Source organism: Mus caroli, chromosome 7, assembly GCF_900094665.2.
Source record: "Mus caroli chromosome 7, CAROLI_EIJ_v1.1, whole genome shotgun sequence".
Classification (NCBI taxonomy): domain Eukaryota; kingdom Metazoa; phylum Chordata; class Mammalia; order Rodentia; family Muridae; genus Mus; species Mus caroli.
The window spans coordinates 82080040-82094805 of record NC_034576.1 but is presented as its reverse complement, the minus strand read 5'-3'; the positions used below and the strand labels follow the sequence as shown (position 1 = coordinate 82094805).

At 50.2% G+C, this 14766-nt stretch overlaps 1 long non-coding RNA gene across 4 annotated transcripts in view; it reads right to left on the bottom strand.

The window, feature by feature from the left end:
- Positions 1-10034: 10034 nt before the first annotated feature.
- The window catches only part of LOC110298708, a 34276-nt gene continuing 29544 nt past the window's right edge, over positions 10035-14766 (bottom strand). For 3 of the 4 annotated variants that reach the window (XR_003837247.1, XR_003837245.1, XR_003837246.1), the window contains exon 4: positions 11851-13223. This is a non-coding gene — a long non-coding RNA (uncharacterized LOC110298708). Of the gene's footprint in view, positions 13224-14766 lie in introns of all 4 variants that reach the window. The other variant, XR_002378402.1, reaches the window with a different exon arrangement.

Genomic DNA, 14766 nt, shown 5'->3' with positions numbered 1-14766 from the left:
TCTCTCTCTCTGTGTGTGTGTGTGTGTGTGTGTGTGTGTGTGTGTGTGTGTGTGTAAAGAGTGGGGGAAATTCTGCAACCAGGACTGTGCAGATGGGTTGAGGATAGACACTTTCAGAAAAGGACCAATTTCCCTTTCACAATGAGCGCTAAGTACCTGACAAATGGGACTGGTGTTTATTCATGAGCAGGTACTTTGGAGATGGCGATTAGAACAGCCGCCCTCGCTGCCTAGCCAAGGTACTTAAAGCCGGGCAGGTGCAGCTCGGCGCGCGGTCCCAGCGCACAAAGCCCGCGGCCGCCACGGCGCGGAGAGGGGGCGGGATGCGGGGCGCGCGGGCCCGGAGGGCGCGCCGAACGCAGGCACCTTAGCCCTTTGTTCCTCTTCTGGAGCCAAGGCCACTTCACAGAGGGGCGCCCCGGGAAAACCTCCCCTCTAATTACCAGGAATTTCCCTCCAACCCTCCTCTGGGAGCCCAGCCGAGCAGCTCTTGGGCTGGAGGCCGCAGAGGCTCGTGGGATCTGGCCTCGCGTTTACATAAATGTCGCCTGGGAGTTAACCATTGGCTAACCAGCTAACTAACAGGACAACTAGGACGGGACCTGGAACCCAGGCCTGGGAACCGCGCGGGCACCCGCCGCGGAGGCGCCACCTCTGGCGGTGCGGACAACCTCGGGCTTTCAGGTTTTGTTTCAACTCCAAAGGGAGAAAATTGGGGTCTGTCTCATTCTCCAGTTTACTGGCGCCAAGGTCTTGGGACAAACTCGATCTTGCCCTCGCCGCCGCGGCTACAGAATCCCTAAGAACCACCGACTTTAGTGACGTCCTCGCCTCGGTAGTGAGAGCTTGCCGGCACCGAGCGCAGGCTCCTCCGTGCTTTAGACACGGGACGTGGACCAGCGGAGGACAGCTCCTGACCTAGGCCAGGCACTGTGCGAGGCAAACCTCAGGCTGCCGAGGTGCTGAATGTCAGTAATGTCCCGAGGTCGGAAACACCAGTGGTGTGCGTCCTCCTGGGTCTCTGTCGCCTGGGATTGTTCTCTGTCGCTGTTGTTTTAAATCGTTTCGAAAAGCCCACTAAGATAACTTATCTTCAGCCCACAGAATCAGACAGGAGAAATGTGTTTCAAACACGCCGGGTTCCTCTTGGGGAGAAAATTCTTTGAGGATGATAGAAAACAAGAGACAGGGGGAAACGATGTCACCCACCATCAGGCGAGCTTTTACATTTCCCACCGCGAATAACCCGCCAGCTCTCCCTTGTGAGATACATCATGCTTATTGACACCCATGAGAGACATTTCTAGAACCTCGAGGTTAGAATAAATTATAGAGATACGGTAAGCCTGATTCTCAGGCAAATCCGATATCCAGAGACATCCTGATTTTGAATCCGATGGACGGTGGCAAACCAGAGACAACGAGAGGAACACTATGAAGGAAGGCCCGAGTGTCCAAGACCCTAACTGCACAGCGCCAGCCAGTCTTCTGCTGGGCAGGACAGCGAGGCGAGCTTGTCGCCACAGTTAAGAAAGAAACGCTTCCCCTCACATCTCCTGCCAGGGCCTGAGTTAGAGTTCCAGGGTGAGAGTAGGTTGGACACCTCCTGAGCCAAAGAGACACTTAGGATGAGGGGAACCAGTACTCCCGGCAAGCCACCAGAGGTCCGGGTGCAGCGCTTAGCTGTTTGGCAGACCCCTTAAGAAGGGCTTTCTGACCCGATGGCCTTGGATAAATGCTTTGAGGTCGAGGAGCCCAAGGCGTCGCTGAAGTTCTTAGGCTAAAAGAACAGGTATCCTGCACCACTGCGGGAAGGGGGAAATCAAGACCCATAGACCTACAGATTCCTCCCAGGTCCCAGTGCAAAGTGACTATCAGCCCTTGCTGGGGCGGGGGTGGGGGGTGAGGGGACAATACAGGTAGGGAATAAAAGATAGATTGGAACCGCAAGAGGTGGACTATAGATGCATGCCAAGAGGTTTATATTATTTTTTGCTCTCAACGCCTCCCCCCCACCCCCCATGAGACAGGGCTTCTCTGTGTAACCTTGGCTGTCCTGGAATTCACTCTAAAAACCAGGCTGCCTCTGCCTCTGCCTCCCGAGTGCTGGGATTAAGGGCTTGTACCACCACGTGACTGCTTCCAAGACTTTTAAGGCAAATCTAATTGATATATGTGTGCTCAGAAGAAGGTAGGTACCAACACCCACAAGTTATTTCCTTCCCGTTAGGATTGTAAACAAATCACATCACGGCTATATGATATATAATATAATATATGATATAATATAATATATGGCATAATATTCTTAGAGAAAGAGAGATGCCTAGATGTAGTCACACTTCCCCTCCCCTAGTTGACTGGCCACATTCCTACTCTAAGTTTATTTTCCTAGGAGAGTTTTGGGCCAATTCATTCTTGGGCAGGTGAATTTAGCATCCTTGATTTCTGGCAAAGCCTTACTGAACAAGGGCAGAGCTAAGAGCATCTCCCTTAGCCTAGTGAGTTAGGTAAGCCTTGTGACTTTCCAGGCAGAAGCAGGAGACCAAACTAAATACATAATACATAAAAAAAAAAAAAAACTTTAGATCGGACCTGGTGCTCTTAACCTTGACCCTGGATTCACCAAAAGTGGAAATCTTTCACTCAAGAAGAGTTGGGTCTGGATTTGGGCGTGGCTGGAGTGGAACACGATGCTCAATCCTTACTCTGACTATATCACCAATACATCACGTTTTCATTAGTTGGTGACACAGCCTCTGTGTCCACTAGGAAAATCCAGAAAGTTCAAATTAAGACAGCATCTTGTTTAATCACCGATGGGAAGACATTAACTTCAACTGGTTCCCACCCTAACTCCTTACTGCAGCAAGTTCCTAGGGTTGGGGTAGATCTCAGGTGGATCTGGTATCCCTGCCCTCTCCTTCTCCATCCTGCATCCTCCCATAACCTCCTCCAACTGCTTTTAGAGTGTGTGAGGAAAGGGCTAAGGGTTCTCTGGTTTAGAGCTCAAATTTTCACAATTGTTGAATTGATGTGGAGTAAGAAAGGTCCCCCATACTCCCACCCTCCCTTGGTAGAGCACCTGCCGAGTCAGCCTCTCCCTCCTCTCCTTTGTGGCCCCTACACCCACCAGGCTCCCCAGAGAGGAGCCTTCATCTTCCTTTCCAATGAGAAAAGGAAACTCAAGAGAATTGGATAGAAATTGAGTCTCCCATTGTTGACTTCAAATTCAGGAGAACCTTGACACTCTCCCCTCATTCCAAAGGGGATGGAGCCACCTCCTCCTCCTTCTTTTAATTCTTCTTCTCCTTCCTCCTCCTCCTCCTCTTTCTTATTTTCTTTCTTCTTCTTCTCCCTTCACACTCCTCCTCCTCCTCCTCTAACTTCCTCCTTCTCCTTTATCTCCTTCCTCTTCCTCTTCTAATTCTTTTTTGTTCTGTAGGCATCAGGGTGCCCAGCAGTGTCAGCAGCTGAACCCAGAATGGTCTCTAGTCAAGCAAGTAGCTCTTCCCTTGGCATTCAGTTCCAGCCTGGCTGGCAGTGAATGAGCTTTGCCAAGACCATGCTTGAATGCAGGTACCTAGTCTGACAATGGCTTTAGGCAGATCCTTTCCCAGACTCAGTTTCCTTATCTGCCAAGAGACAGAAACTTGTAAAAGAGGACTCCTGGCATCTCTAGGTTAGTGCTTCAAAGAAGTAGGAGGGGGTGCTAGGTATGCAACCCCAGCATCTCAGAAACTTAGGCAGGAGGATTGCTACAAGTTGGAGAGTAGTCTGGACTAAAGAGTGAGACTCTGCCTCAAAACAAAGGAAAGCTGAAAACCCTGGACAGATAAAGTGGCTGGAAGGAAACCCCTGGTGTTTGGGACCTTCCTTCTAGAGGGGAGGTTTCAGTAGGGAGAAGCCTTACCCCAGATAAGCAGATATTTGGTTTCTACAAAATATTGCTATTTCTAACCTTAAACTGCCTCCAGGATTCTAGGAGATTGTGACATCTTAGATGAACCTCATTTTCCCTCCAGCACCCCTCAGTTCATAAGTAGGTAAATAAGGGCACACTAGACAGCCACAGTTTGCAAAGACTGGCACAAATTACTGTTCTGCATCAGACAGGTACATAGATAATATGTGTAATATAGATGAAATACATATAAGTATTGTATTCCATCTATATTGCATATATTATCTATGTGTGTTCTATATGTATTCAATCCTGAAGTTCTCTCAATTAAAGGGCATGAATCTTGTTCCTATCCCCCATTAATTAAAGAAGAGGAAATGGAGAAGTTACCGTTTGCCTCTCAACTAGGAAAAGGTGCAGGCGGTTTAGGCTTGTGGCTATGCTGCCAAGGTTCTGACCTGTTCCTAAAGCCTGCTCCTGAGGACACATTTCCTCCTCTTTTCTTTACAGATCTGTCACTTTGATCAAATCTCTGTTTCTTCGTGTGTAAAGTGGGCTTGCAGTGAGGCTGCTAATGTTTGACTGAGTATCTGAGACATTATGAATGAACAAACACATGAGTGGCAGACAGTGTCATGAACAATCACCTTTAGTAATCACTACGGTCATTTCCCTCCCACTTTAAAACACAGACACAGACACACACAGACACAGACACACACACAGACACACACACAGACACACACACACAGATACACACACACACACACATACACAGACACACACACACACACACTTGATGCTCCTGGTTGGTCTCTAAGTGCTTGAAGAGAGCAACGAGGAAGTCTGGAGCTGGGTCTAGGAAATCATACTCCATCTTGCAGAAAGATAACCACAGCCATGGAAGACTCCCTGATCCTTGGGGTCTTAAATATAGACACTTAGAGAGCTCTACCCTCTAAGGAGGTTTGGAGGCATGGGCCCTGGAAGAAAGTCCCTTTGGATAATTGAGAGACTTACAGACCCAAGATAGAAAACTCTGATGAGGGTAGATCTGAACCATGTCCTTATTTTCTTTCTTAGTCATAAGGTTGGTTAACCATCACCTATGGATAGAGATAAGACTAGATCCTGCTACCAAGACAGATCTTGTCACTAGGCTGGCTATCTCTGCCACATTTAAAAATATTAATTTATCCAGGGTTTATTCGTCCCCAATCACTGTTATAGGCATTGCGGATAAAGCAGACAAGCCTAAGCCAGGCAGTGGTGGCACATGCCTTTAATCCCAGCACTTGGGAGGCAGAGGCAGAGGCAGGTGGATTTCTGAGTTTGAGGCCAGCCTGGTCTACAGAGCGAGTTCCAGGACAGCCAGGGCTACACAGAAAAAACCCTGTCTCAAAAACAAAAACAAAAAACAGACAGCCTTAGGTAGTGGTGTGTGTGTGTGTGTGTGTGTGTGTGTGTGTGTGCAACCGGAGAGAGAACACAGCAATAGCCATGGAGATACGGACCTACCTGCCTCTGAGCAGATTCCCCATAGTGAGGTGGGTCAGCTGGATCTCCCTCCTTCGCTCATCCTTACAAGCCAAGGACACCCAGCCACCTCTGCCTGGAGTGGTTATTCCAGAGGGCAAGGCTGGCTGGACTCTTTTCTCTAGCAATCAATAAGTAGAGCCCGCTGGGAAACCAGCTAAATGGTAGAGGTGCGTGTGTGAGGTCCTGAGTTCCATCCCCAGAATGAATCACACCAAAGAGAGAGCAAATTAAGGCAGGGAACCATCTGACTTGACTCAGGTGTTTGGTCCTTCTCTTTCCCAAAGGATGCCAGGGAAGACTAAAATCCTAGAGGCAGTTTAAGGTTAGAAGTAGCGATATTTTGTAGAAATCAAAAGGACTAGAAAGGGTGGAGCTGTATTCAGAGGTAATTACGCTACTAACCTGGGTCACAAGTATCAGCTCATTTATGATCATGATGTTCACATGTTATTAATATGTATTAATAAGGAGAACATTGAGATGCCAAGATGAAATAAAGTCACATAGTGGGAACTAGCACATCTGGGTCAGAAGTCAATCCCAGGTAGTGTGGTCCCACGGCTTACATACCCAATGCGTGACATAGCTGCTTATCTGGGGTGAGGCTTCTCCCTACTGAGACCTCCCCTCTAGAAGGAAGGTCCCAAACACCAGGGGTTTCCTTCCAGTCACTTTATCTGTCCAGGGTTTTCAGCTTTTGTTTGTTTTGAGGCACAGTGTCACTCTCTAGTCCAGAGACAACAGGGAGAGTCAGGTGGGTGAGATCTCTGACCCAAAGTTCCCCCTGAGGAAGAGGAAGAATCTAGAACTGCCTCTGTTGATTTTTTAAAACAACAACAACAACAGCAAGTCATTTGGGGGACTAAAGATATGACTCAATGGTTAAAAGTATTGTCAGCTTTTCCAAAAGATCCAGGTTTGAATCCTACATCCACAAGGCAGCTTACGTTATTCTCTAAGTCTATAACTCCACTCCCAGCATATCCAATGCCCTCTTCTGGCTTGGGAGGGCATCGGGCACTCACACATGATGCACAGATGTACTTGCAGACAAAATACCTATATTCATAGAATAAATAAAAAGTAAAGTCATTTGGTTCCCCTTTTAAAGAATATAAGTTTCTTCTCAAACTCCTGTACCATCAAAGTGTTAGTTAAAACAACAACAACAACAACAAAACTGGGCATAGTCATGCATGCCTTTAATACCAGCACTTGGGAAGAAACAGGGAGATTTCTGTGAGTTTGAAGCTAGCTCGTCTACATAATGATTTCCAGGACAGCTAAGGCTACATAGAGAAACCTTGTCTCAAAATTTTGTCTCAAAATTTACACATAAACTTACACATACACATACAGACACATGTACATATAAACCAGAGTGTCGGTGACAGATCATTTGGGGCTGAAAGAGACTAGGGAGGTCAATGTCAGCTTCTCCACAGGACACTAAGGTTTTGTCAGAGGACCCCAGGCACCTAGCCCTTCCAGGCCACACCATGCTGGGACAGATGGGCTGTATGGTGTGTGTCGGGCTCCCTTTTGTTACTGCTTTCATAAAATGTTGTAAAACTATGTTTCTTTGGATGTTTTCCTTTTCTTTTCATAGATCACCTGGCAGAGCCCTTCCACCCTTTCTCGTGGTCCCTGCTTGCAAAGGAGACTCCAGTGTTAAGGAATGGAAAGAGGAAATCCCTGAGAGCTTTCTTACATCGAAGTGAATATCAAAAGCAAAATAAATGCAAATCTCAACGTGTTTTAAACCGATGTTCTTCTTCTTTTTTTAATTCACGTATTTATAAGTCAATTTCACTGACTGAAAAAAATATTGACAGTGCGGCTGAAGATGTCAAGAGAGGGAGAAGGTGGTGGAAGTTCCAGCAAGCTCCCTGGACTAGGAGCTACTTGTCAAAATTTGGTCAGGAGGAGCGTGCTCTTGTGGAAAGGCAATGTCCTAGGAATGAGAAAGCAGGGAGAAGAGCCCCCAACCGAGGGACAGGAACACAGTGGGAAGAGCATAGAGGGTGCAGTGGGGAACACAAGCTTCCGATTTCGGATTTCCAATTTACTGTGAATTTAGAATCGAGAATCATGGGCGTTGGTACGTAAAGCAGTGTCACAGAAACGATGTCAAATCCGGCAAGGGAGAGTGAAAGACAGCTCTGACGTTGCCCTCTGTGTCTTTCAGTTGGGAGAGGGCAAGGCGGAAAGAGTGACACCTAACCCCGGAATCAGGCATGCAGGAACCGAAGGAGGTCTTATTGGGGTTTCAGCCAACTTCACCCCACACCCGCCATCGCCATTTGGCGTAAAACTTTCATTTAGGCTCTGCGGAGAGGAGAGGCTGGTAGTGCTGTGAGCACTGCCTATTCCTCTTATAGCTAAGCTGCAAGCACATTTAGTTCTCTTCCCCAAGGGCACGGCTCCCCTATCCTCCCCTTCGGCTAGGTCTGAACTGCAGAAAGAAGATAGAGAGACGCCCAGAGATCGTTGCAGGAAAGAGGTTGAAGCAGCCGCCCTGGGGAAAGGCCGATGTTCTGCCCAAGTTGTCGCAGGGCGCCCCTGACCCTGTACCCATCCCCCGAAGTCTGACACCCTTAAAGGTCTGGAGCGGCAGCGCGCCCCCCTGAGGCTCAACGGGGAGGTTTTGCAGCACGCAGTGGTTCGCGCTGCTAGTCCAGGTCGCGCAGGCCCGGAGTGGGGCGGGGCATATGGGGGTGCAGACGAACCCCGCCAAGGGTCCTTACCTCTGCGCGGGCATCCCGTCCGACCAAACGCAGTTTGCTGCTGGGACTGCGGGGCCGGGGAGGCTCCCACGGGCAGGGACCGCCCCCCCCGCCCCCGCCCCAAGCCCCAAGACCTTTCGGTGGCCCTGAGGAGGGTCGCCGGGACCCAGGCACAGGCGCCGTGCGGGCGGGAGGAGGTGGCTCCTGCGGGGCGCGGCGGGGCGGGGCGGGGCGGGGGNATCTTCCGAGCCCCGCCCGGGACGGGGACGTGAGAGCGCTTATCCCGGAGAACAAAGGCAGCTGGGGATGGCTCCCCCCACCCCCTTCCTCCTGGGGCCAACCCCTGAACTTGAACTTGTACTTGACACTTTGTCCGGAAGGTGGCGAGGAAGCTGGTCTGAGCCGGGACAGGACTCGCCCGCCACCATCGGTCAGGCAGACCCGGAGAGCCTGCACTCCAAGGCTCCGACTCGCCCCAAACTGCCTAGTGCTCTAGGGCTCTGGGGTTCTGGGGTCCTTTGAGACTGGGGGTGCGTAGGCCCTGGGTGTTGGGGACCCGAGCCGCAGGCGGAGCCCTGAGTCTCGCCGCGCCCCTCCTCCCGATCCCGCGCCCCGCCAGCCGCGGAGCTGCGCGGGGCAGGCAGGATTCTCTGCACGTCGCGTCGGCAGCCACTATTCAGCCGCTAATTGAACGTTAATGGCAGGTGCGGATGAGGTCACCGGAGCTGGCTTTTCTCACACATTTTTCATGCAAATTCGCGAAACTCTAAACAAATTTGAATAAAAAGCTCTTTGTGCCGCCCGCCTCCTAGTCCTCTCCTCCCGGCCCAGGATCTTGGCTCCTCCCGGTGCCCTGGGGCTCCAGCCGGGCCGCAGGATCCCAGCGCCCCGGGGAGTGCCGCCTGGTAGTAGATGGTTGTGGCTCTGACTATCCTGTGGTTCAGGCTGCTGTGAATCGGCGAGAGAATTTTCCATTTATAATCTTAGGACCAAATTAGGATGGCCAGCCACCACGCTTTTAGAGAGGCAATGGGTAAGCGCCTGGCATCTGGACAGACAGGCATTCCTCTGCTGACATCTCACATTTCAGCGGTACACACACACACACACACACACACACACACTGGCCACTTTGAACAGCTTCTTGGTCCTTGCCCTCTCCATAGCTTAGATGGGAATAAGGATAGATGGTGCCAGCTATGCACACCAGCGTCTGGGGATTAAGTGTGATTGGGGATCACGAAGGCACTTAGAGCTGCGCTGGGAACCAGAAAGTGTTAATTATTGTCTGGGGGTCCAAGGGCCTGTGAGAATGAAAACTGATGAAAGCAGGATTGTGATTTGCGCATACATGAAAAAACCTGTCAAAGGCTTTTGGAGCATCATGACCCCCACCCCCCCACCCCCCACCCCGCCCCACCCCCCGCTTCCCATTCGGATTGTAGAGATCTGGAGCCCAGGGACACCAGTTTCCAACTGTGACTTTGCCTGTTTCTAAGCCTCTCTGGGCCTCAGTTTCCTACTGTGGAAGATGTGAGTGCCTTATGGGATCAGGGTGGAAACTGAGGAAGCGTTACTGGAGGCTTAGGAGCAGACTGGGACATGGTCCCTAGGTCAGAACCTCCAGCTCCCCTCTTAGGAGAGCAGAATGCCTATACTCTCCAGGTTCAAAGCAAGATAAGACTTCTGGCTGCCCTGGTGACCCTAGCCCTTGTCAGAGATGACTTTCTAGGGCTTTCTGACGCTTCTGACTCCACCCTTCCCATCACATGACAAAGCACCACGAGCTGTCTTTGCTAGTGGCTGAATCTGGCTTTTCTTGCTCTTGGCTCTCTAGGGGGAAAGAAAAGTGATTAGAGACATAAGTTTTTCGAACTTCTATTAGTTGTGAGCTGGGGTAAAAAAGGCAAAGTTTTCCCAGGGTCAGGAGAGTGCTTCTCTCTCAGAATTTGGCTTAATCATCCCTCAGGGTTGTCCTGAAGTAAGAGTTCCAATGATTTCTAAGCCTGGCTATTCCTTTTGCTCTCCCATGCCTGACCCTCCAGCCTTAGGCTTGCTGCAGCCCTCAGCAGATCCACCTCTGAGAAGCAAGGGGTAGGCCCTGGAGCATCCTTGACCTCCCATCAGGCTTTCGGGTCAAGGACCTGAAGAAAGAGAGCACATCTGCAGAATGCAGATGACCGGACTCAGGAAGCAAATAGCATAGTGCTAATAGCAACACTAACTGAAGGCCCCAGTCTGTATATGGCTTTGGATTTCTTCTCCAGCTCTAGGCCCAGGTTCCAAAGCTTAGTATACCTCACAGATGAAATTAGGTGGAATTAGGGAAGACCCCCCAGGCAAGATACTGGGGGAACCTTGAAGGCAGAAGTTAATGTCTCTATATATGGGACTGGCTAGGAGGGGTTGGAGCTCAGGAGACCTCTTTTAAGGGGCCCAGCCAAAAAGAATAAATTTGGGGTTATGAATCCAGACCGCAACCAATGGGGTAGGTGTTAAATCTCAATCCCGGCAGTTGTTAACCGTGACCTGGGGCACGTAGCAACATTTCTGAACTTCAGTGTCATCTGTAAAACGAGCGTACCAGCATCTTATAAAACTAAGACTCTCCACCAAAGTAAGGGACCTGGTGACAGCCCCACCCCTAGTCGCTTTCCTCCTGACTTTCAAAGCTGCCATCCAAGCCCAGGGACCTCCATGGGTCTCCCAGGTTCCTCTGGTCAACTCTACTGCTCATCTTTCCTTGCCCAATCCCAGGCGTCAGGGCCCAACGCAGACAGAGCTCCACAGGATGTTGGCTCCAAGACTCAGTGCTCAGCTCCACCTTGCCCTTTCCAGATGCCCTCAGCAAGTTACTCCTTTGAGGGCAAAGCCAGGCTTTTGATTAGCACTGGGAGCAGCAAAGTCCGGTGGTGTCTCTGAATACTTGCTGTGTGTATGCAGATGGAGTGGTTCAGAGACAGTCAACTCCTGAAGCCAGCCTGTCCCCAGCAGGGCACCTCCACTGGGCTAAAGCAAGTAGGAGTGCTCACTCACAATCAACACAGCCCACAAACCCCCTCCTCAAAACAGGTCCTCCCAGAGGGGAATCAGAGCCCACACTTGCCTTACCCACTCTAGGATACTGACTTGACCCAAACAGCTTGGAGAAACCCATTGATTTCCCCATTCAGTCTCCTGCATAGGTTAGACTGGAATAATATGACACTCACCTAAGCAGGAACCAGATAACTAACCCTGGGACTAAGTGCGCTTTTGATTAACAGCGGCAGCCATGATGATGACATGTGGTTGGAGAACCGCCAGTGGCCAGAGGCCACCAGTACTGTCAAGACACTTCTCTGCCACATCACCACCTTGTCTCGGGGTGCATGCCCTTCATTGGCTGAGAGAAGTTACACCTATTAAGCGATTGCTATCCTTTCTTTTTTCAATAAAAGGGCTTCACAAACGCACAGAGAAAACAAACACAAAGACACAGGAGGAAAGGCCTCCTGCTTCCCGGACGCTGCTGGGCAGGGCTTGCTTGCCAACCATTCGTGCAGACATACTTATGGCTGATATAGGGTTTTTGACTCTAGGCCTCCTGTATGCTGTGTGCATTTTACCACTGAGCTTCACACACCCCTGCCGCCGTAACTGACCTCTAAGTATATACAAACAAGAACACACTTGACTGTTTTGTACTTTATTCTATTCACTTAAGTATATTAGCAACCTTCCCTATCAGCCTGCATGCAGAGGTAGATCTACCACAGTCTTACAGGTGTGTTAATATTCCATGGAATGAAATGACTCGTTACTCAACCACAGGTCTTTGTCCATGTTCTTAGCAAACTTTTCCAGTATATCTGAAGTGAAATTAGTCATCACGTATATGTGCCTCTTATATTTTGATATTACCACATTTCAGAAAATATTGTAGTTTCTGCTCTCCAACCGACTGTACACACTATCCAGCCAGTGGGATGGAGGCCCCAGGGCCCCTGAGAACAACACTGCACTGGCCTGTTGTGTAGGGCAGCACCTAGTGGCCTGCTCCTGTCTAGGCATGTACAAGCCGGGGGGGCCCAAGGGTCCCTGAATCACAGCAGAGTGGGATCTACAGGGGCTCTGGGAGTGACGGGCATTCGAATGTGACTGGGGTCCCGCCTGAATGATTTCTTGAAGCCATTGTCCCTGTCCCGCCTGGCCTCCTTAATAGGAGTTGATTCAGGGTTTGGGGGGGCTGTGGAGAAGGGGGTGTGCAGTCCTCACCACAGGCACCCAGGAATGTATCATAGGAGGGAGAGAAAGAGGAAGGGGGGAACCCATCCCTGGGAGAGGCAGGACCGTCAAGAACCCCCGACTGATGAATAGCGAGTGTGCCCTTGAACCTTGCTGGGCTTCACCGTTCTCAGGCACAGAACAAGAGCCCTGAGACACATGGAGCCCAGCTGCACAGGGATGGCGGTGGTTCATCTCAGACACTCTGACAGGCCGAGCCTTTTCCCTGCATAGCTCTGATCTGCCTCCCAGCTCCCCTGGCAACAGCACAGCAGCATGGCTCCTGGTTCCAGGCCCTGCCTGCTGTGAGCAGGAGGAGGGAGGAAGAGGAGCACCAAGGGGAGGACAGCTGGGGAGAAATGTTGTTAACTCCTGGGAGGCTGGAGTCCCTTCCTTTGGCAACTTCCCAGTGTGCTGCCTAGTTCTTTGGGGTGGCAATGCTGGTGATGACGTCTCTATCTCCCAAGCGTCTGAACAGAGTGTTCTATAGCACATCAGACCCAGAACGGGCCTGAAAGATGTGGCACAAGCAGAAAGGAAGGAGATCCTAGACAAGCAGGTGGGGCTGGGGCCCATGTCCCCTGGTCTCCTGCCGAGTCGGTAGGATTGTTCCTTGTACAGCAGCCTCAGGATGGTGGCCAGTGCAGTTTCCTTTCCTGCTGGATTTTTCTGGTTCAGGTTCTTGGCTCTGTGTTCATCCTGTGGCTTTGGCAGGAATTCTCACTTCTCTGTCTGTTCCCAGAAGAGCTGATCAGAGCCCGTGCCATCACTTCCCTTCACAGGACAATCTAAAGACAAGAGAGATAGTCTGTAAGCTGCTTGCACTTGGGGCGGTTGGTGTCCTATGAATTCCATTCAGGTATCATCAGGGCTGAAACTAGGAACTGTTGCTCTCTGGGAAGAGAAAACCGGGGAGGAGAGAGGATCAGACATCCCCAGCAGGGAAGTCCTGAAACGGAGAAAAGAGGATTTCTTTATGACCATGGCCTTTGGAACTTCTGGGGCCAGCTGGGATAAAAGAGACTTAACGTAATCATTCCAAAGTGTTCTCCTATGTTATTTATGTGTCTTTGTGTACACTTATGTGAACGGTATAGTCGTTATTATTGTTTTTTATTGTATCTACATTGTTCTGTCTTCATGTATGTCTGTGTGAAGGTGTCAGATCCCCTGGAATTAGAATTACAGACAGTTGTGAATTGCCATTTGGGGGCTGGGATTCGAACCTAAGTCCTTTGGAAGAGCAGGCAGTGTTCTTAACTGCTGAGCCATCTCTCCAGTCCAGGTATGGTTATTGTTTTGTTGTTCTTGTTCTATTTTGAGTCTAAGAATAGACCTCAAAGCCTTGAGCATGCTTGGAAAGCTCTCTACCCCTTTCTCATTTTAGCAACATGGAGACTCTGGCTGAGAGACTATGCACTAGCCCAGGGTCACCCTGGTAATACAAAGGTATTGTTCCACACCCTCTACCCTTCACAGCTACAGTTGTGTCTCTAACAGAGCCACCTGGCTGGGGAAGGCGGGGAAGGGACCAGGCTTCAAGAAGTGACGCTCTCATGGATTACTGAGCGTAGGGAGCTTTTGAGTCTAAAGGCTTTGGATCAGGGAAGATCCCAAATATATGACAAATCCTTCCTGAAGCCATTTGGAACTAGAGGAGAAGGCCAAGCATGCAGACTCGGGCTGAAAGCACACCTAGTCAAAGCGCATGCGCTCTGGTCCAGGCCTTTGCTCAGGACGGGGTACTTTCCACCCAAAGCTGCAGGCTAGCGGTAAAGGAAGCACCTGGGGTTGGTTGGTTGGTCATTAGTTTGTAGGCCTTAGGTAGAGGTGTCTGTCTACTGTGTCTCAGGGCATCATGAAGGAGAAAAAAATGGCTGGGTTTCCTGAAACTCAGGGAGCAGGAGGTGAGGTGACTCGCAGGTAATAAAGCAGAAAAAAAAAATAAGAATTCCCAAATTATAAAATTTAGGGGCTGAGTACTGCAGACGGCATCCTATCCAGTGTTCCCTTCCCAGGTCTGGAGAAGAAAGAGGCTTGCCTAAGACCACTAAAAAAGACGGTGGTCAGGAGGGCATTCTCTGACTTCCAGGTAAGTGGGGCTGGGCTTCTTGTGACCTTGTTTCTTTCCTAGGCCACCTTGGACCCTGAAAGGGTAAGATTTCAGGAAGAAAAGAACTCAGTAGAAACCACTGCTATCTAGGTGCACATGCCCAGGAAAGGGGAGAGTCTCCAAAATCCTGGGGCTGGCTTGAGGCCAGAAGCTTTCTTCAGAGATGCACCTTGACTTTATTCTACCTCCAGCATCACAGTCTCAGACAACAGGCGTCA